General features: G+C 38.8%; 1 protein-coding gene across 4 annotated transcripts in view; it reads right to left on the reverse strand.

Moving 5' to 3' along the window:
- SULF1 (sulfatase 1) overlaps nt 1-23,463 on the reverse strand; it is a 123,137-nt gene that overhangs the window by 89,477 nt on the left and 10,197 nt on the right. For 2 of the 4 annotated variants that reach the window (XM_062633219.1, XM_062633223.1), the window contains exons 2-3: nt 10,061-10,131; nt 7,751-7,848 (exon numbers count right to left, since the gene is read on the reverse strand). The exons of 1 other annotated variant lie outside the window; for it this stretch is intronic. The gene's annotated coding sequence lies outside the window, so the exon portion shown is untranslated. The remainder of the gene's footprint in view (nt 1-7,750; nt 7,849-10,060; nt 10,132-23,463) is intronic. One more of the 4 variants, XM_062633220.1, reaches the window with a different exon arrangement.

A 23,463-nucleotide genomic window follows, 5' to 3' on the forward strand; every position in this document is an offset into this window, starting at 1 on the left:
CTTAGTGAATAACAAACTTCATGACTAATCCAATGGCAAAAAAACGAAAAGTTTAGTCTTCTTGTTTCTTTCCCCCCTCCTTTTATCTCTTTCTGGCCAATAATGTTATAAAAGCAAATGGGCTTTTAGAATCATAGAATAGTTAGAGTTGGAAAGGACCTTAAGATCATTTAGTTCCAACCCCCCTGCCATGGGCAGGGACACCTCACACTAAACCATGTCACCCAAAGTATATCATCATGTGTATTAACTCAATAGTTAATTGCATACATGTCAGATACAGTGGGGCAAGTGCCCCAGCAGTAAATGGCTTGTTCAGATATTATAATGGCGATACTCTAATAATTAATCTTATACAGGGCCTCTAAAGATTTTACCCAGCAAATCTTTTTTAAAGGAATATGTCAATGTATCCTATATAACCTTAGGACTAGTGATTTATAAGTTACAAGTTATGTTTGTAAAATTGCTTGTTAGACAGTGGAAGCTGTATAACTTTTATGTCTAACCCATTATGAATCACATGGGAACCTCATGATATTGGTCTTATGACAGAGTTGCACATTAATAAAAATCACCACAAATTTTTCAGGAGTCTGAGAACCTGAATAAACAACTCTACCTTTGAAACGTTACTGGAATATGACAGATCCACTTAGCTCTGTCTCATCACCTTGTTTTCAAGCAAACACCTCTAACCATCCCTGTGCCATCTATTCTAGTTAATATCCTTTGAGCTCATAGTCAGATCTTTGCTGCTGTTGTATTTCAGCATCATGCTTCAGCTTCATCTCTGTATCACTTCTCTTTATTTTTATCCCAGCCTGTGCCATGTATGTTATCCACACAATATTCAGACTGGGAGAAAATCTCTCAGCAGAGACCCAGAAGAAAATCTCAGTGTACCTGAGAATCAGACCATGCATTCAGAAGCTGATATGATAGCACTTGGTAGTGACTAGAATGGAAATCAGGAGAAAAAGATAAAATTTACCAAAATAACCCCAAATATTCTCAAAATATTTATCTTCTTTCATAAGGCAAAAAATTCACCATGATCCAGCTGAGTAACTTGACGTGTAAAGGCTATTCACTATGTTCATTCTGAGCATCACAGAATATAATCCTTCTATAATATTTAGTGTAACCTAAGCATGAGACACTGCAAACACCAGTTCTATGGCATCATGGCCACTAGTTGGGATATTTACAAATTTATCTAAATCACAACCTAAATTCAAAGTCCAGGTTTCCATAGAAAAACTGTATTATTTTGTTGTTTTGTGGTAATCTGGATGATTTCAGTATATATGCATAGTTTTAAATATTCAGGAAAACACAATGTACATGATGGTTTAATTTGGTACTATTTCAACTATGAAAAATTGTGGGGGAGGCCTCCTATCTAAAAGAAAAAGTTAATGTGTGTATAAAAATCTAAAAATGCATGTGAAGATTGTTTTAATTTCAATTACAATTCCCTTTTCATCATATCTTTATTTGCTTTCAATTAGTTGCATGGTTGAACATTGTCACTCAGTCATGTCTCCAGCTACTTAGAAATATAGCATTAATGTTTATAAAGACCTGCTTTGTTAATCAGTAATTATATTTTATTGTCTTAGTCTTCCTAATTTACATCTTTCATGATTTCAAAATCCCATAGAAGCTCTGGACCTAATAAGCAAGGGGTCTGAGAACTCTGTCAGTTGGAACCAGCTTGGACACATTCCTAGAGGTAAACCTGCCCACTGTGTGATACTCAACTGTTGAGTCATGAAGCCTGTGATTACTCTGTGGCATTTATGAGCATCCCATTACTGCATTATCCAAGCACCTCGTAACCTTAAATGTATTTATTTTTTTTGCAGGTTCCCTATGAGATGCTGAAGCACTGTTTTCCCTGTGGCAGTAACTGTAGTACTATCATACAGGAAGTCTAGACTGGAGCAAGAAGGTGAGACTAAGTTCTTCTAAATACCAGGCTAATCAATTAATTAGCTTTCTCACTGCAGTGTAGCAGCAAAGGAGCTGAGAAAAGGATGATTACTTCTTAGAGAATCGCTTGTGTACACCTCATCTCTTGTCTGTACACACTCCTATATATTAGGAAATGCAAAACTGGTTGGAAACCCATGCGTTTTTCTTCCACATGAGGAATAAAGTGCAAAACATGGTTGAATTCTTCCTCAGAAGTAAAACCCTCACATTCAACATTTCTTTAGGTGAGAGCCTGTGCTTCACTAACACATAATTTGGTTGCTTGTAAAGAACAGAACCTACCAGGCCTTCGTATGACACAGATAATAGGCCATTTCCTTCTTCCATCTGGGAACGGACTGAGGAGGTGGTAGGGAAAATGACTGCAACTTGAGGCAACAATGAGCAAAGAAATGTTGTCTTAGTTCTGTAAATACGCAAGACAACAACAAATGCTGGAAAGTTTTGCCATTAGGGTTTCTTGGCCCTGAGTCAGTAAGCTGCTTCATTGCTATGTCAATAGCACATATACATACATAAACACGTCCAAGTGCTTTTCCCACTGCAACTAGATTTAAGCAGTTGCAGATATATCTTTTTTTTAGATGACCAAAAAAGTCCTCTGTGAAGAAATGTTAATCTTATCCATACACTTCACTCAAAAAACATTTACAGTTTTAATGTTACTGTATCTCACCACTGATGGCACATTAGGCAGTTCTGTCTGTATGTTTTTTCTCTAGCTGTTTTCTTTAGTCATTCTGGTTTTAAAACATAGAGCCATAAAAAAGTTCTCTTTCTAGTATTCTTTCTTTCTATTCCCTGACTATATCATGCAATATAGTTCCTGTGTGAACCTCATGATGTTCAACAACGTCAAGTGCAACGTCCTGCCCATGGGTCCAAACTATCCCAAGGAGAAATACAGGCTGGGCAGAGAATGGTTTGAGAGCAGCCTTGACGAGAAGGATATGGGATTGTTGGTTGATGAGAAAATAAATATGATCCAGATTCAGTGTGCGCTCACAGCCCAGAAAGCCAACTGTAAGTTGGGCTGCTGCATCAAAAGAAGCTTGGCCACCAGATCAAGAGAGGTGACTGTCCCGCTCTATTCTGCTCTTGTGAGACCCCACCTGCACTACTGTGCTCTGGGACCCCCAGCAAAAGAAGGATGTGGATCTGTTGCAGCAAGTCCAGAGGAGGGCCATGAAGGTGATGGGAGGGCTGGGGCACCTCTGCTATGGAGATAGGCTGAAAGACCCAGGCTTGTCCAGCCTGGAGATGAGAAGGCTCCGGGAGAACTTAGAGCAGCTTCCAGTGCTTAAAGAGTCCTACAAGATACCTGGAGAGGGACTTTTTACAAGGGCATGTAGTGACAGGACAAGGAGGGCTTTAAAGTGAAAGAGGGTAGATTTCAGTTAGATATACCGAAGGAATTGTTTACTGTGAGGGTGATGAGGCACAGGCACTGGTTGCTCAGAGAAGTTGTGGCTGCCCCATTCCTGGCACTGAACAAGGCCAGGCTGGATGGGGCTTTGAGCAACCTGGTCTAGTGGGAGATGTCCCTGCTGTACCAAGATGATCTTTAAGGTCCCCTTCAACCCAAACATTCCTGTGATTCTATGATTCTATGATCATTATAATCTTAATGATGTTATAGGCCTACTTCCTAATACAGACATGCATTTTTGAAAGAAAAACTGGGATGCCTCCGGATCAAGCTACTGGCAGTAGAAATGTGTGGCTGAAAAGTTCTCCATTCTTTTTAAACATGCAGCAGAATGGAAATTTTTGGAAGGAGTAGAGGAAATAGTGACACACAATTATTTTACAAAAAACACTTTAAAAAATGACTGCATGAAATGTTAGAATTATTTTTTATCAGACTATGTGTCTTATTTCGATGCTCTTCCATAGGGCCAACTTTCCACTAAGGCATGTTAATGAAACTGATACTGGATAGGAAGCAAGTGACTCGGCTCTTACAGGAAAAAAACACCACCTAAATGTGGGAAAAGGTTCACAAATACTTTCAGAGACTGGCATTTAAAAAACTTAATCTTTAAATGTTAAGAGTACAGTTACACAAAAGTTTCTGCCTTCAGTTTGGTGCAAGGTAGGGAAGGAAGTTTATGGATCTATTTTTCTCTTGCCCATCTCTTTTCCTGAGCATATTCTCAGCATACTGCCCACCAAACTGCTGACTACCATCCCCTTATTAAGGCATGCGGTGCAAAGAAACTTTCTTCTAAAAAAGTCAATGAAGCAACCTAAACAGCAGCTGAGAACCCCTTCACTAAGGTGCAGGAGGAAACAGAGGAGAAAAACCTTGTACTTCCTCTTTGTACCTCTACCGGTGTGAACTAATTTAATACGGATGAGCAGCCACAAAGGCAAATAAGTGCCTGCTGCTTTGGGTAAGTGACATGTGGTAGGTTATGGATATACTAAAAGTGAATCCCAGAATCTTCATTTTCACAGCTTCTAAAGTGAAAAGTCCTAGATCACAGAGTTTCTACTTTATTGACAGGCTGTAAAAAAAAACTCCCTCTGCTTCTTAATTGATGGTGTATATAGAGAAACATAAAATGTCTGTGTGTGAGAGGGTGATGGAAAAGGAAACCAAATGGAAAGAGCATGTGTTTACCAGGTCAGATCAGAAATGCGCTGTGGGCAAGTCACAAAATAAAGAGAAACTGAAGGGGCAAATTTGTGTCTCCTTGGAGAGACAAATAGTTAAAAGCTATTTACCCTAATGCATTTAGGTGGAAACACCCTTATCTTTCAGCTAATAGTCCCCTTCTGCATAATCCTATTTTCCAAACTGAAAAACTTGACAGCATGAGAAGAAAAAATAGTTGAGAATGAATCAGTTTTGTTTCCAAAAGTGGAATATACTAATGAGATAGAATTAAGGTCACTGATGACAAAGGTCACCTGGGAGGTATGCAGAAGCAAATAGTTTAATTCATGCTTTTTTAGTAGATAATCTTTGTGTGGGTGCATGTCTCAACATGTATATGCATGTAACACAGAGATGTACCTCAGTGACAGAGGATTTTTCCCAAGGGATTACCCTGTTTTTGGAAGGTATTTCCTTGTGAACTTTCAGCAGGAGACAAAGAAAAAGCCTCTAGAAAAGGAGATGAAGATGCTTTACAAGATCATGGCTAGAGAAAGGCTGCCTAATTACAAATTCAGCATGACCTGGCTGCACCCTGTGCAGACAACTGATGACAACGAAATATCACAGCGCAGAAAGAGGAACCCTACAAAAAGATCATGGTTCTGTTATACACCTTTTAGCAGGACACTCAGCAATACCTTCTGCTGATAGACCAGTGGATGTTCCCTCCATGTGCGTAAAGGGTAATGTGGTGAACTGTAAAAAATTATACTTGCACTTGCTGTATGTCTCTTTTTCTCAGCTTCCCAGCCTCTCCTAATAGTTTACTGCCCATTGGGAATTTTCCAAGTTATTCTGTGAGACCCATCTGACCATCTAGCCAGGTTTCTTGCTTGGACACACCAATGGTCAGCCCAGTACTCTTGACTTATATACAGATCTCTCACACAGATTCACTGTCCTAAGCCGTGTAACCTGGAGTGAAATGCCATAATGCAAGCCTCTCCAGTTCTTGTTTCAAGATCCTGCTCATTTCAGATGAAGTGAAAGGGATTTTTCAAGCCCTTATACTTCCCCAAAATAAACTGGGATCCAAAAGCCTGTTTGGAACTGGGACTAGGATATGTGTGTATAGAGTAATGAAACCACATTTCTAAAAAAACTGACCCCAAGGGTTAAGTTGTATTCAATGTAATTAACTGAAGTTGGCTTTTGGAATGTCAATGGATAATGTGCCAGGAAAGTCTTTGCACTGAGAGTGTCATTAATATATTATATACATAAGAGACATGATTTTTAAGCTTCAGGTCAAAAAGCCACCTTTTTATTTTTCTTGGAACTTTCCAACTATTTTATCCATAGTGCAAATGATAACACTTTATTTCATAATAAATGTTCTAAATTCCTAATACTGACAAATATGAACTACATTTATGTCTATTTCACAGTTATAGTTTCACTGTATGAGATATCATGACCTTAAATCTGTAGAGAAAAAGTATGTTTATAAATTTTTCTTGTGAAATCTCTCTACAACAGCAGAAGATGTACTCAATGAAAAGTGAACCTCTAAAGTTTCAGGTTAGATAAATAATACCCAAGCTTTTTTTTATTATTCTTTTGATATTAATCTTTGTATCTGAAAAAATTGCTTCAAAATCCTCATAGATATAAATATAAATAAACAAAAAATCCTTCATAAGATTATTTGTGCTTCCTGCATTTGGACATAATACTGATGCAATTCATTCTCTTCAACAAAAGCAAAATCACTCATGCAAATCATATTATTTCATAACTTCCACTTCTACAAAAATCTAAGGCCAAATTCTTGGCCCTACTCTAGTTGACCTCTTTCAAAGCAACCTGGGAAAAATATAGATATACCTATAGATAAATCTAGTAAAAATTTAGATAAAGCTGAGAGAAAACAAAGATGGAACTGGAGATAATGATTAGATTGATGGCATAGGACAGCCATAATACGTTGTATGCAAGCACACAATATGCACTTTATATGGGACCAATATATAGCCATACATCTGGAGGGAAAAGAAAGCAGAATGAATAAGATTGAATAATCTTATATTCATTCTAATTGTTATGAAACCTTATCTGAAGACCTGGCAACTTAAATACTCTGTAATTAAAATAAACTATGAGCTAACATATCAAATAATAACGGGATCCAAACAAAATTCCAAAGACTCACACATGAAATAAACTTGATGTATACCAGCTGTCTTGCATTGCTGGTAATGTCTTAATTTTAAATCCAAATTTACCTCTGCCACACGTATACTTGCTATTAAATCACATGCTTTTGCAAATTGTTTAACCAGATATACTTTATGTAAATGAGGTGACAGAACATAATACAGATGAGGGAAAAAATGAATCTCCGAGCATTTCAAGCTTCCTCCTCTGTGCTCTGTCTTGTGGCTTTATATTTTTATTTGTTAAGTTGAGACATATGATTTGATACACAGCCTAGTGCCATAATTCCCACATCACAAGGTCACCACACAACTTGCTGTGACCTCCTAATCCTACCTAAAAGCCAGCCAGGCCTTGAAAGCACGTAACTACTGCAGACCTTTTGGAATTGCTTTGGCAGTCACATAAGACAGCTTGCATAATGCTTTTCTTTACCATGACCAGCTGCATACAGTGAGATTAGCTTCAAGTTTTCATAATCGTCATGTTCACATAAACAAGGGAAAATTCCAAACCATTACTTTTTGTTTCATGTATATATTTCCCTGCAGTAAAAGCACACTTTTATCTTGACATAACTCAAGCCCATAAAGTATTCTTTTTCATAAACTCAAGAACGGCATACATTTTGTTCACAGGATATTATTCAACAACCACAAAACATACAATTTCTGGATGTCTTAAAAAATAGAAAGTTAATAGTAGCAAACTTTAGATTGAAAAGCTATCTGTGTAATCATTTACTGGCTCACTAAAATGTTAAGGGTCCTTGGGTTAGTCTTGAGCCTTTAAAGTTTGGCAGGATAGAACCTCCAGAAGATTTACTGCAGTTTAATTATTGACCTGACATAATACTCAGGCTATGTAGCACATGCTGATGGCTTGTTTGGTTTAATTAATTACTGAATAAGCATTATATTTTTGTACCTTTGAAGATTTCCTGTGGTTAATGTACCTTGGTTAATTCTCATAGCATTGGACAGAAGTCTGTATGTGTTGTTCAGTGAATTTATTATAGGCAAAACCTGCAAAAAGGGGAAAACACGTTAATAGTAATAGCTCCTAGGAGTCATACGTTTTAGCTGTAACACAAGCTCTGTTCATACTAGATTTAAAATTTGTTTGCAAAACTGAACTTATTCATTCCTATTTACTTTGCTAAATCACCCTTCAGAACCAAGTTTATCCATGTCTAACTACTTTCCTTAAAATAGTAAGATGCACCAGTTAAAATGATCGAAACATTAGAGAGCATACATTAATTTTTTAAGATCCAGACTTCCTTGTGTTTTGTTCGTTATTAAAGCACCAAGCAATGTGTACCTGATTTTTCAGTTCCTTAATACACTGAAAACTTATGTTCTTATAAGCTGAGAAAACTTATGGCAGGTATACTTCTACATGAGAAAAAATTAAATTAATTGTATTGTGAAAGAACTTCACAGAAATTATAAGCTATATTTTATTTAGCTGTCAAAATCAAGTGGAAGTTCTTTCCTTTTGTTTTCCTTGTGAGAAAGCTCTACCAAATTTAACATGTGTGTATTTTCAAGTTAAGAGTTATCTTACTGTTTGGCAAACAAAATTTTTATATCTCCAGCCTCAGATTTTAATGGATGGCTCAAATAGCTACATGTCCATCATTAAATTCTGTCACTTGTCAGGATATTTTCTGAGACTATCTGTAATATTTTAATAGAATTTTCAGGTTTGGAGATCCTTGTCTTGGTTTTCATAATGTTCATTAATTTATTCATTCTTTTCTAAAATGAGGTAATATTGAAATCATTCATAAATTAGCATGATTTTGTCTTTAGGTAACTGAAAGGTAACTACCAGTATCTACTATATTGATCTAAATTCTTCGCTTATCTTCCTTTGACAAGAAGAGATTCAAATCTACTTTCTCCTTTTCTGACCAGAGCTACTATTAAGATGCAAAATCTCACAGGTGATTCCGGTCAGAAGAAACTTTCACTGACAGAAAAGAGCTCTGTTTCATGTATTTTCATGAACACAGGAAATGTTCTGTTGACATGGGCTATAGCTTCACATTCCCTTAGCCTTGACTAGTCACAAGCTTCTGACAAAGAAGATATCACCATCTTCCACCTGGCTGTGCTTGTTTCCAATATATGTTAGCACACACGCTCCTGGGGTTGAGGGGAACCAGGTGAAAAAACTAATATGACCAAGTATTCATCCTGCCAGCCACAAACACACCAGCATGACAGCAAGCAGGTTAGTTTTCTGATGTGTCAGCTCTGTCATCTGGCTCCCTGTCTTGTCACACCACTGCCAGTGCTGTCACAAGGAAGGAGGAGAAATTGGGGCCATCACCCCAGCAGTCAGCATATACATCAAGAAACCCTTGCCTTGGACAAGGCCTTCCTCCCTAAACCAGCCTGTCAGTCAAAAAAGCCTCTTTCTGGGTTTTAGTTTCCTCTGTTGTGAAGTCTCTGTCAGTCTGTCTGCTTCCCTTCTTCAGGGTCACTCTCCACCTGGTGCACCACCCTTCTGCGAAGGGCCCGCCAAAGCCTGGCTGCCTCATGCTTACGCACTCTTGAATAGCTCTGGGGCTGGACTTTGGTTTTGGACCAAGCATGCTTTACTGTTTCTTACAGCTGTTTTACAAGGGAAGTGGCAGGGAAGTCTATCTGTCTTCAGGATAACAAGTACGGTTAGATTCTTCATTTGAGAACTTATGAAAGATCAAACCTGGCCTTATTAGGAAAACTCTGGTGACTTGCACAGACACCAGTAATGGGAATGCTGAACACATATGGGGAGCATTATTTCATGCACAGCTGGGTACCTGGGACAAAAAAAAAGAAATACCAGGAAAAATTGGGGCATTTATAGCTTTCAGGGAATGGAATGGCAGGAAAAGAAAAGAATCCTCCCTTCCCCTTCAACAAACCCAAAATGTAAATCAAGGAACCTGAAACACATACACTCCTAGTGTGCTGGTACAAAATCAAATGTAATCTTTTGCTTATCCAATGCAGAACAGGTCAATATAGTGGCACATACAGTACATGGCAGTGTACTCATTGCGTCAGTTAATCAGAAAGGACTGTGAATTTTAAATCACTGTCTTTTAGGTAGTCAAGACTGTGAAGGTCTGAATAAGTTTAAATAAAAAAATGCCAGTATTTGTGAACTTAACCAAAAACCTCACAGTTGTTATTATGCTGTAAATAAGTACTTGCAATATTACGGTCTTCTGAGTCTTACCTGTTTCTTACACAAGAAAGAAATACTGTCTTTATTTTCCCACTCTTCCTCAGTTCAGTCTTTTTTTCTCCCTGTAATAATTGAACCAATAGAAAGTTACAACAGTTTCTAAGCAATAAATTCAATGATACTTTTAAAGAAAACAAAACCCCCAAAAACCAACAAAACAACAAATCACTTGCATTCATCTATACACTATTTCTAGGAATATATCCCAGCACAAGAAGAAAGATATTTCAGAGAATAGTGGTTTTTTGAGCTGTCCCATAAGCCTCACTGGGACCATTGCCTCTAATTTCAGCACAGAAGGGTTACAGCAAAGTACATTGTTACTGCAATTTTCTTCATTTATCAACAATTCTCTTCCTTCTTTTATTCTTCTGTGGAGGTTATATTGATAGTGTACAATATCTAGAGAGGGAAGTAGCTCTATAAAGCTGCTTCTGCAGGTGCAAAGCAGAAATCCAGCAAGACTTATTTAGATTCTGGCCAGTAAGTTCAGTTAAGCCTGCTTCCTAATAAATCAAAAAGCCAAACCAATGTGCTGTCACGTTTTCAAGCTGGTAGTGGTTTTGAAAACCAGTAGGTCTTCTGGGACTTCACCTTGAAAATTTAAGCCCAAATCTAGATTTAAGACTCTTAAGGTAAAAAAAAAAATTGCACAGACATGAAATAATTAGAGACATGAAAAATGTTATTATTATATTATCTAATATGTGATGTTTGCTCTCTTTCTTTGGTCTCTCCAGCTTTTAATAATGTATTTTTTTTGTTGATTGGTTTCCAACTTTTTAGCAGTGCTGTAATAGCTAGGATAATCAGACTGAAGGGTTTCTTTGTCATTCTCACTAGCTACTGTTGAACCCTTTTGCTTATCATTAGCATCACATAAAGTTATGGGCAATTAATGAAAATTTGCCTTTCTCTCTGGATACCCTCACCACTCTTGGGCATGTGTATTGCTTGGGACAAGAGCCTAGGAATTAAAAAAAGCACTCTCATAGTCAATCACACTCAACACAACTTATCTGTCCCGATGGCCACATAAACCCTCCTTTGACCACATGAAAGAAGCCAGCAATGCCCTGCTGACCTTCTGAGTGCAATAACTCCTAGGTGAACAGTGCTAGGGATGGGTGAGTGCACCAAGGCCCCTTCCCACGGGAGCTGGCTGAATGCACAGTAGTGTTACAGCAATTTCCCTCCCTCAGCAAAATCTGTGATGAATAGAAAGGCCATGAAGCCACAGCTGACATTTTTTCCACTTACTGTATTAGCTAGACCAAGGCTCAAGCACATGATGCAATGAAAGATTAGCTATCAGCTACAGCACGAGAGGATGTGAAGGAGGGATAGGTATGCGAACACTAGAAGATAATTAATCATATTATTCCCTCCATTTTGAAGTAAATAAATGAAGTCTTGCTGGTTTATTACAGTTACGTGTTATAGTTACATGGAAGGGTAGGCTGTGATACACAGGCCAGATTTTTATCCTCAGTAACGAGTGCAAATCCCACTGAAAGGATGACTGCATGTAAGTAACAAAGGATGAATTTTGGCCCTTAAATTACTATAAAAAGTAGTGTTTTTCTCCTATGATTGTTGTTGTTATGGGAAACAAATTGGGCAAAGAGCTTTTGGAAGGAAAGTATTTTCTAATGGCCAAGAATGTAAGAGTGAAGAAAATAAAGGAAACAAATTACTGAGATGAAAATAAGATAATGAAGAAAACAGTTGTCAGAACAGCAAATTAAGCAGAGGGAAGACACCTAAAAACCAATCCTCACATCATTCCTGTTCACAGTCAACAAGCTGACTGCATGTGAGCTATCCCCCCCTTTTTTAGGATACTTTCTTTCATTGTGAGAGCCATGATTTTTTAAATCTTTTTGTTTTCTTGCTCACCACTGCATTTAAGATGCTAGTTTCAAGTACATGTGATAAGACAAAATCAAGAATCACCTAATAGCACCAGCTGGTGTTAAACATTAGCTTTTGAAGCCTCTATCTACACATATAAAAGAGTAAAAACATTAGATGATGAATCAGAGTGATGATGAAATAAGCCATTAAATGATATACAGAAGAATGAATCCAAGGAATCATTCTACTTACTTTACTGAGCATTGAACTAGTCCATACAGAGCAGAAAAATACACATAGAGATGGCAGCTATCATTGTCAAAATGCCCAGATCCCTGTTTTTCGCCTTCATGAGTATATGAAAATACAATGCTTTCCAGTAAGTGCACAAACAAGTTCATTACGACTTTATATTTTTGGCTGGATGGCTGCATGCAAAGAGCTGTGGTCAACAGCTCAATGTCCAAATGGAGACTAGTTAACCAGTGGTGTCCCTTAGGGGCTGGTGTTGGGACTGATCCTGTTCAACATCTTTGTCAGTGACATGGACAGTGGGATTGAGTGCGCCCTCAGCAAGTTTGCCGATGACACCAAGCTGTGTGGCTCGGTTGATACGCTGGAAGGAAGGGATTCCATCCAGAGGGACCTTGACACGCTTGAGAGGTGGGCCCCTGAGAACCTCATGAAGTTCAACAAGGCCAAGTGCAAGGTCCTACACCTGGGTAGGAGCAATCCCAGGCACAGCCACAGCTTGGGCACAGAAGAGATTCAGAGCAGCCCTGCTGAGAAGGAACTGGGGGCATTGGTTGATGAGAAAATGAACATGAGACAGAAGTGTGCACTCGCACAAAAGCCAACCATGAAAGCCAGAAAGCCAACCATGTCCTGTGCTGCATCAAAAGGAGCATGACCAGCAGGCTGAAGGAGGTGATCCTTCCCCTCCAATCTGCTCTCTTGAGACCTCACTTGGAATACTGTGTGCAGTTCTGGTGTCCTCAACATACGAAGGACACGGAACTGTTTGAACAAGTCCAGAGGAGGGCCACGAGGATGATCAGGGGACTGAAGCACCTCCCATATGAAGACAGGGTGAGAAAGTTGGGGCTGCTCAGCCTGGAGAAAAGAAGCTGCTTAGAGACCTCATAGCAGCCTTCCAATATCTGAAGGATGCTGGGAAGGGACTTTTCATCAGGGACTACAGCAACAGGACAAGGGGTAATGGGTTTAAACTTAAACAGAAGAAGTTCAGGTTAGATATAAGGAAGAAGTTCTTTACTGTGAGGGTAGTGAGGCACTGGAATGGGTTGTCCAAAGAAATGGTAAATGCTCAGTCCTTGGCAGTGTTCAAGGCCAGGTTGGACAGAGCCTTGGGTGACATGGTCTGGGGTGAGATGCCCTTGCCCATGGCAGGGGGGTTGGAACTAGATGATCCTAAGGTCCTTTCGAACCCTAGCTATTCTATGATCCTATAACATTAAGGAGGATGTTATGCCATAAATTTACCCTATGGAAAAAAAACATTACTTCCTTTAAATGTTGCTGTATTTAAAGAAGTGTTTTAATTTTTTTCTTTATTTCATTTTTCTTCTTCAGGTTTCTGTGCACCGTTTACTGCCTAAATTCTGAATACAGCCTTAGTCAGGAACCTTGCCACAACATGTTTCTATCTTGTAATACAGATGGATACTTAACAGCATCCCACAATGAGGAAGGCTTACAGCATGCTGTAACGCAAGATTAGTATTTACTGCTCTGCCTTTGAACAGCAGGTGTTTGGATGCTGCTGGATGGTGTATCATTTGGGAATTTTATGGAGTGTAGGTGTACATGTGACAGTGACAGAAATCCTTCCTACATAACACAGATAACCAATAAAATAGGAGGGTTTAGGATGTGCAGAGCTTTTTTCCATACCTGGGACATACTAGTGACAAAGAGTTTTCCAAATCCTTCCAGAAGCAGTAATACATGACTGTTACCATGCCCTGGGGCTGCAATCATCTGATTTAAATTCACAAAAGAAACACAGTCACAAAGCCTCCAAGGAAGACCCGAGAGACTGTGGGGAGTGTTGCATGTGATTCACTCCATTTCTGAGTCAGTCCTGAATTTACATTCTCAATTTCATGGCAGAAGGGAGTTCTTTCAGAAAATAGGAAAATACTAGACCCACATTTTTCTACAGACTCAGCCAGAGACATGTCCATTACTTACTCAGACCAACACTGTATAAAGAATGTCCTTATGCAGCAGCTTCCCATTTCACTCAGAAACAACTTTATTCCAGGGGAGAACTCAGAAATGTGTGCATAAAGTGCTTTTGTGTTTCCGGGGTTTAAACATTATAAACACAAGTTACAAGTGCAAGATGATTGCAGTTGTAAGTCACTGAAAACAGAATTACCTGGAAAACACCTAGGTGAATAACTTCACAAATGCCAATAAATGGACAAGAGAATCCAGTTCCAATTATCCAATACTTTTTTGCTGGACCATTTACTCAGAATGACTGCAGACTAGTCTGAAGAACTGCAATTTATCTGAGTGTTTCATTCTCCTCTGACCTTGTATTTCTCATTGCTTTTAGTAGGCACTGTAAAAAGTATTTCTGAATAAGGAGATATCATAATATTTCTCAGAACTGAAGCTCCATTACTGACACATAAGGGAGCTCCAGCATACACAGAGCTCTCCTGCTGCCTGGCACTGTTATCATGCCATCATCTAGCCTTGCTCATAATAGATTCAGAAGTCAGAGCAGTAAAAGGCACCAAATGCCAGAAACTTGCAAACATTACTGACTTAACCACTCATTCAGCACTATTGCCATAACAATCAAAACATCTATTGTTTAAAAAAAGTAGATGAGCCTATGCAGATCAATACAACCTCTATTTCTATTTGCAAACCAGTAATGTTTAAAAGTGGTCTCATATGCTTCTAGATATTCACAACTCAGCAGGATTATCTCAGTTTCTCAATTTCTAAAGGGCTTCTATTACTCACTGCTAAAGATTTCTTGCTAAGAGAACTTCCATTGTCAATATACTGGACATGCTAGGGGCAATTCTGCACCAATCACAAAATGACCCCTGCCCCCAATTTCTGGGTGAAACAGTGAAGAAGAAAACTTCTTGGTGTCAACTTTTTGAAGTGTGCAATATTGCTTTTAACAGTCATGAGAAAACCCCTTAAATTAAATAAAATTAAATTATACTAATTTTTTTTTTTTTTTCTGAGACAACAGATTCTGCTCATTTATTTTTTTGCCATGATTTTGGTGGATATGACTAAAACTTACCATAGTATTTAATTCTCCATTTGGAAAAATGTGTTAGCCCGATACAGGAGTCTGATTTGCTACGTAGTAAAAATATGTTTGCTATAGGATTTAGGTCTGTTTCCAAGTGCTTAGGCAGCTATCTAGTCACAAAACTGGGCATAACTCTTACACTTCAAACGAACAAAGGGAAAATTTCTAAATTTAAAGAAGCCAAATTAAAAATTTGACCATTAAGTGAAGTAAAAAAATCATAAAGCCAAAGTAGTAGACAGTACAAATATAACAAACAATCTAAATTTATAAAAAAGATTCAGATCAGCTCTGACACAACAAGGCACTTTCACTTGCAATTTTTCCAACTTTTATTTAACCAAAAGGGTTACAGCATTGGTGGATAAGGGAAGGCCAACTGATATCATCTATCTGGATTTCTGCAAAGCGTTTGACAATTCTTGTCTCTGAATTGGAAGATATCCTTGTGTCCGAATTGGACAGACATGGATTTGATGGATGTACCACTCAACAGAGAAGGAATTGGCTAGATGGTTGCACTCAAAGAGCTGCTGTCAATGGCTCAGTGTCCAAGTGGAGACCAGTGATGAGTGGTGTTCCTCAGGGGTCAGTGCTGGAATCAGTGCTGTTCAGCATCTTTGTCAGTGACATGCACAGTGGGATTGAGTACACCCTCAGCAAGTTTGCCAATGACACCAAGCTGCATGGTTCAGTTGATATGCTGGAGGGAAGGGACTCCATCCAGAGGGACCTTGACATGCTTGAGAGGTGGGCCCCTGAGAACCTCATGAAGTTCAACAAGGCCAAGTTCAAGGTCCTGTGCGTAAGTCCACACAATCCCAAGAAGAAATACAGGCTGGGTGGAGAATAGATTCAAGAGCAGCCCAGAGGAGAAAGACTTGGGGATGCTGGTTGATGAAAAGCTCAATATAAGCTGGCAGTGTGTGCTTGCAAGCCCAGAAAGCCAACCGTATCCTGGGCTGCATCAAAAGGAGTGTGACCAGCAGGTTAAGGGAGGTGATCCCGTGAAACCTCACCTGTGGGACTGTGTCCAGCTATGGGATCCCCAACATAAGAAAGAGGTGGACCTGTTGGAGGATGTCCGGAGTAGAGTCATGAAGATGATCAGGGGGATGGAGGGGGCCTATAGGGATACTGGGGAGGGACTCTTCATTAGAGACTGTAGTGATAGGACAAGGGGTAATGGATTAAAACTTAAAACAGGGGAAGTTTAGGTTGGATATAAGAAGGAAATTCTTTCCTGTTAGGGTGGTGAGGTACTGGAATGGGTTGCCCAGGGAGGCTGTGAATGCTCCATCCCTGGCAGTGTTCAAGACCAGGTTGGACGAGGCCTTGGGTGATATGATTTAGCATAAGGTGTCCCTGCCCATGGCAGGGGGGTTGGAACTAGATGATCTTAAAGTCCTTTCCAACCCTAACTATTCTATGATTCTATGGAGCACCTCCCATATGAACACAGGCTGAGAGGGTTAGGCTTGTTGAGCCTGGAGAGGAGAAGGCTCCAGGGGGACCTTATAGCAGCTTTCCAGTACCTAAAGGTGGCCTATGAGAAATCTGGAGAGGGACTTTTTACAAGGGCATGTAGTGATAGGATCAGGGTCTGCCCTGAAGAAGGGTAGATTTCAGTTAGATATAAGGAGGGAATTGTTTACTTTGAAGGTAGTGAGGTGCTGGCACAGGTTGCCCAGAGAAGTTGTGGATGCCCCATTCCTGGAATTGTTTAAAGTCGGGTCGGACAGGGCTTTGAGCAACATGGTCTAGTGAAAGGTATTCCTGCCAATGGTATGGAGGTTAGAACTAGATGATCCATAATGGCTTTTTCAACACAAACCATTCTATGATCGTAGGATTAGTTTGATTTGGTAAACGTGCCAATGAATGCCAATTGAATGGAAGTATAGGCTTCAGGGATATTTCTATTATCATTATTCCAATGGAATTAATCACTGAGAGAAATGGAAACTAATATGACTGATTTTGGAAAGACCAGAAAGGTGGCAGAATCTTCTTGTAAGAGACTGAACCTGAGAGGCACTTATTCCTCAAAACTAACTTCTATGCAAACTTTTATAACGTCTCAGGACATGAGGTATTCCTGTGTTTCTGCTACCAATTGTAGGAGAATAAAACATATAATTTACATTTAAAAGAATATCTATCTTAGTTTAGGTATGTGGGAGACTTTGGCAGCCACAAAATACACTTAAAATGTTAACTGGTACTCAAAATACATGAAGGAGGAGGTGGAGCAAGAAATTTCTCTAGATGTGACTTGATTTGAGGTAATAAGCCCCCAGTTATGCGTGTGCTTTCTTAGTTGATATAATACAGCATCTCCCTTTGCCATACTGTTATGGCAGACTTTTTTTATACAACCAAATATAGCCTTTTTTTTTTTTTTTTAGCAAGAAACACAAACAACAGACAAGGTTGCTTCAGACAGAAAAATAACTCAGGGCTTTTGTAAAGCAGGCTTTTCCTATATTTCAGTACTTAAAATAACAAAGTCACTGTGACTTGAAACCTGGTTACTCCTTGCCTTCTTAACATAGAGAACAATGTCACTACAATCAATGAATCAAAAAGCAAGACAACCTTAATTTAAATATTTAAGGAGGAATTTAGAAAGTGAAAAATGGGAAGGAAAGGAAGGAGGGAAGGAAGGCTACTTGCTGGAAACTTTGTCTCTTTGATTTGGAGAATGCACATGATACTGAAAAAGACAGAAAGAAAAAGAATTATAAGTCATAAATCTTTTATGTTGTGTTGTTAATGTCAATGCTTTTAAGATTTTTTTTTTGTTTGGTTTTTTTTTTGGATTGTTTTCTTTTGCTTGGCTTGGTGGTGGTTTTTTTTTAGCAATATGGAACCATTCCACAAACACAACTGGGCTCTGCCTTCTGTTAAGGGTTGCAGCACCATTGAAGTTTGAACCCATTTAAGCAGTTCTGTTGAGCTTTCAATTCCCCCCTACCTTCTTTCTTTTTTTTCCATGTGATCAAATAGCAGCATGACTGTGACTGTAGAAGAGAATTCTCACACTACATGCTTCTCAGTGCCTTGGGGAAAACACACACACACAAACAGATTTGCTCATGTCTGATTCAAGATGTGAAATAAAAAAAAAAAGGCAAATCTATGAGAATTTTTTTTTTAAATTGGAAACACACTTAAAAACTCTCCTATGTATTTGTTTTGTTTAGGCTAATTATGACTTCTGCTTTATGTTACCACAATAGACACTAAACATTTGCAATATATTTACTGAGGTTAAAGTTATTGTGGGATGAATTTGTATCTATTACACCATTATCCTTAAGAAACATGGCTTTAGTAATCAGTTGGAAGATATTTTTATCAGTCAAAAAGGTGACTTGTCAGTCCGCCCGTAGATATTTTGCAGCCTCAGTACATTACATAATACATAATGATAGTAAATTTTGTTCCCCAAGGAAAAATCCTCCTTCATTGAAATTTTATCTTACCATACTGGCATAGCTGGATTAAAGAGGGAGACAAAAGAACTTGTGGATTGGCTGGGAGTTATAGTTTGCACTGCTCCTACATACTCATCGATATCCTCATAATAAACTGAAAAACAGGCAACTCCTGAAGTGAAATATGTCCAGCAAAGTGAAAAACAATGAAATATTCTAGTTATGTATACAGAGAATTCTGTTGTGTACAGGCACACACAGAACATTCACTTCCCTTATTAAAACATGATGGTAGAGCTAGTTCTTACAAAGACAATTTTTTTTCCATGTCCTGCTCACAAAATCTAAATTAGATTAGAGTCAAGCTTCAGCTACATTAAGTCTCCTTTTCAAGAAGGTTTTTTTAAACATACATCTTTTGAGTTTCTTTAGCAATATGAAGGACCATGAAATCTCTGTTATAAAAGCAATTTTAGGTCTTAAAATCTTGGGCCTACACTCTTTCATTCAGATTTTGTATTGTACATTCTTATTCTACATTCCTGAAATATAGAAGCTGGATAATTGATATCAGCAGTCTTGCCTTAATATCACGGTATAAAGGATAACACAATATGAAAACACCAGTAAAACTCAAGATCCTCGTGCACAATTCTGGAAATTCATACTCTGTTAAATTAAGAAGTTAGTTCATCCAGCTGTCCCATTTTCTATACCCCCATCTCTGGCCAAGGTAATTGATCCTCTAACATAGACATCAGCATGGGAGATCTGTCTTGATGGGAGAGCTCCCCATCAACAGTACTTATTGTTTATAACCCGCATACTAACTACCATTGAAAAACGGCTACTTCAATTTACATCAAGATGCAGAGTAGTTAAGGAGATGCTGTGGAGCACACTCAGCTTTATTTACAATCATCTCCCGATTAACAGTGCAACAGCTGGGAGGAGTGATTCTGAAATCTCTCCAAGGCATCAGAGATCATGAATCAGTGCAGAATAAAGATTTGTGGCTTATGTTTACAAATATGTAAAGGGTGAGTGTCAGGATGATGGAGCTGGGTTTTTTTCAGGGATGTCCAGTGATAGGACAAGGGGTAATGGGTGTAAACTGGAGCATAGGAGGTTCCATGTGAACATCAGGAAAAATTTCTTTACTGTGAGAGTGACAGATCACTGGAACAGGTTGCCCAGGGGGGTTGTGGAGTCTCCTACGTTGGAGATATTCAAGGCCCGCCTGGACAAGTTCCTGTGTGATGTACTCTAGGTTACCCTGCTCTTGCAGGAGGGTTGGACTAGATGATCTTTTGAGGTCCCTTCCAACCCTTAGGATTCTGTGATTCTGCGTTGAGGCTCCAAGCTGCAAGTGAGGATTCCAAGACTACATTTCAGACCTATTGCCCTGTTATGCAAAGATGAGACCTAAGTAGCTAGCAAGAAGGAAAGTTCTGCCTTCTCAGGGTCTGGGTGTCTTAACTTTCTATGCGCAGGAGCAGACAACTCATTTTCTTGAGGAGGTTCTTGGAGCTCCTCAACCATTACATGGTCAAAGCTCTTGGGTTGAAAGAGGACTACCAAAGAAATTAGAAATATCCTCCAGATTAGAGTGGTCACACATGTCTGTTCTATGGGAGTATATTTACCACACAGATGCAAAGCTGGTGTGGGTCCAATATTCCTTTTGTTTGAGAAATGCTGACCATGTTTCAGTACATTTATACAAGCAGGTCTGCACTGATTTAAAAAGTCATTGTAGACAAGCCATTAGTTTCAGAGATATTTACATGTTTGTGATGATGACAGCTATCACATATTGGTTACCTATGAGTAGTTACTCCTGATGGATGTGAAGAAGCATGGGTAAAATATGAATCAGGACATGCTTGCTAGGAACTCAATTCAGTGAAAACATCAAAAATAGCAAGACAGTAACCAGATTTTTGGTTTATGAAATTTATTTTATGAAATAAATGTTACTGAAGTTTAGGTTATTTTCAATGCTAACCCTTACAAACAAGTATCAGAAACAAGTTTTCCCCTTTACTGCAACCCTTGAAAAATCCATGAAAGTTCCTTTCTCTGTATTTCCTCAAAGTGAAACTCTGACAAAGATACCTCAGATGTGAACAGAGCTTAGGGAAATATGTATTCCACTCTCAGTATTCACAAACTAGCTGAATGGTACAGGTGGTCACATCACTTGCATAATGTATGAATTGGTAGTTGATGTCTCTTACATGCCGAACAACATTTTCACTAAAAAAAGCAATTTAGGTACTTTTTACCCCAAATTATGACAGGTGAAACTAAAATTATATTTCCTAGAATACTACCAGAATTTGGTATATGTAATGTGCTCCAATTAAATGCTTGGCATTGAATGAATTGAATGTTCAGTGATGAGAGATGCAAAACTGTAAAGGTTGTTTTCAGGGCTCTAGACTGTGGGCTGCAGTCTGAAATTGATCTATTTATTTCAGGACTCACAAAGTTCCATTAAAGTCCTCTCAAACTTCTTATAAAAATTCATAACCGACATAAAAGTCTAAACTCAAAATAAAAATCTCACACGGTTTTAGCCTGTATAAGTAGTACTTTTCAACACTCTGTTTAGTTGGGCTGCACAGAAACACATTGAATTTGAAAGAGATTCTTTGAAGGGGATCTTTTGTGACCTAGTCAAACCCACAAGAGGACTATCCCAAGGGAACATGTTTTTGAGAAATAGTTGTCCTACATCTCCCCATGACCATCTCAAATAGCAGAACACATTGCCCAAGACATTGTGCACTCTCCCTCTTCTGGGGTTTTCAAGATCCAACTGGGCAAAGCCCTGAGGGACTGGATCTTCTCTCACAGCTGAACCTAGTTTGAGTAGGACCTACGACATCCCGAGTTCCCTTCCAACATGAATTTTACAGTGATCATTTTGTGAGTATATGAACTGTTTAATACGCTTGTGAGAACCCTGGTTGAACGTTTCTTTCTTTACAAGAAAGGGTGACTTTCCTTATTCTTGACAGAGGAATAAAGAATTTACTTGAATTCAGATTATTTATGGAAGAACACAATGTTAATCATATGATTGTGTTTTGTGGGAGCTAGAAGTGGCTCAATTAAATTGGGAACTAAACCAAAATTAAATATGAGGCTAAAGAATGGCTGGTTTTTGCCCTGCATGACACAGTCAGCTCTCACACTATCTCTGCACATTGTGGCGTCCCTCATAACAATGCTCCATGGAGCACAATTTGCTGTGGCACAACAAATGGAAACATCCCAAACTGCAAAATTCTGTAATGGTTACAACTGGGACTGGGGGCAAGAGAGAAGTTCAGACCTACCTCTTCTCCTCTCAAGTGTGGTAACTGAAGAACACAACAGCTTTTCCATTAAAAGCAGCAGTGTCCTGAGGGCATAGATCCTGTTGTCTCTGAAACTTTTACAGGGAGACTGCCAAACCATTTTGGAGCGAGCACACCAAGAACCGAGAGCAGACCCCTCACTAGCCAAGAGCTAGTCTCACTCTGTGTATGTTACAGAGACACAAAAGATGCCCAGATAGAGATGGAAAACATGGTAACGTTTCTAGGTTTTTGCAGAATCAATGCACTCAGTATTCATAAATTGCAGATGCAGCAATTCTCTACATTTGATCTTACTGCCAATACAGAAGATGCTTGGGAGGAACCCATTACCCAAACATATTTGCTCCTGAGATTTGTTAATCTTCAGCAAGAGGACTGGCAAAATCATTACTAGCAAAATAGAGCTGGAGACATGAGAAAGGATGGCTTTACACTTCATCATCATTGCCACAAGGTATTAATTTCTCTATGAAAACCCAGTTTAACAGTTTTGATTCAGGAAAAATGAATGCCCTTAGCAGGGAAAGTAAACATGAAACATGGAAAGTCTTTCTGGTTAAGCTGGAAAGGCTGCAGCCAAGATACTTCCCACTTAACCTTCATCAAGGAAAAGGTCAAAAAAGGCTAATGTGTTTAAGCAGGGCACAGGACAGAACAGAACAAAACTTCCTATGAAAAAGATTAAGTTTGCATTCTTTCAGCTTTCATTAAAACTATTCCACATTACTCCACACTTATTTAAAGAAGTTTCCTGACAGCATTGAACACAAGATCTTAAAGTAGGAAAATCAAAAGATAAAGGTGTAAATGGAAAACAGTTTGCGTACTGTATACAAAATAGGGAAAAACATGAAGGATGCATAAGAAACAGCAAAAGAGAAATAATACCTTTAGCCTTTGCAAATTATGTAGTATGCGGTACCTAAAGTAATCTCCTATCCAGTGTACTTCTATGTACATGTACTTAAACTGAACAGTTACCAGGGCATATATGGTTTTACCGAAGTAGAAGATTTTTGTTTTACATGAGGCTTCTAAGGACGAAAAAAACTTCATCCAAAAAAGTAAGCTGAAAATTAAGGTCTTCAGGTATGTCATTTCCATACTACTGAGGAAACAGATTAGCTCCTCTTTGACACTACCGCTTTCCCATGTCCATTACAGCAACTAGAGGTATCTTAGAAATGTCTGATGATGCAATACCACACTCAGAATTTCTCCTGGAAGAAAAGTATACATTTGAGCACACTACTATGTGGATGGATTGATAGACATGTGTAAGAAGCACACTGAAATGCCACTGAGACAGGGAGAAAGCGCATCTTCTTTTCATCCTCCGCTTGCCGAATCTGGTCTACATTCCTTTGGGAGATATATCAGCCGTGATTCAGACTCCTACTGTTTTAGAAGTTG

Source organism: Pezoporus occidentalis, unplaced genomic scaffold, assembly GCF_034315485.1.
Source record: "Pezoporus occidentalis ecotype Australia unplaced genomic scaffold, CSIRO_AGI_Poc_V1 ctg4, whole genome shotgun sequence".
Classification (NCBI taxonomy): Eukaryota; Metazoa; Chordata; class Aves; order Psittaciformes; family Psittacidae; genus Pezoporus; species Pezoporus occidentalis.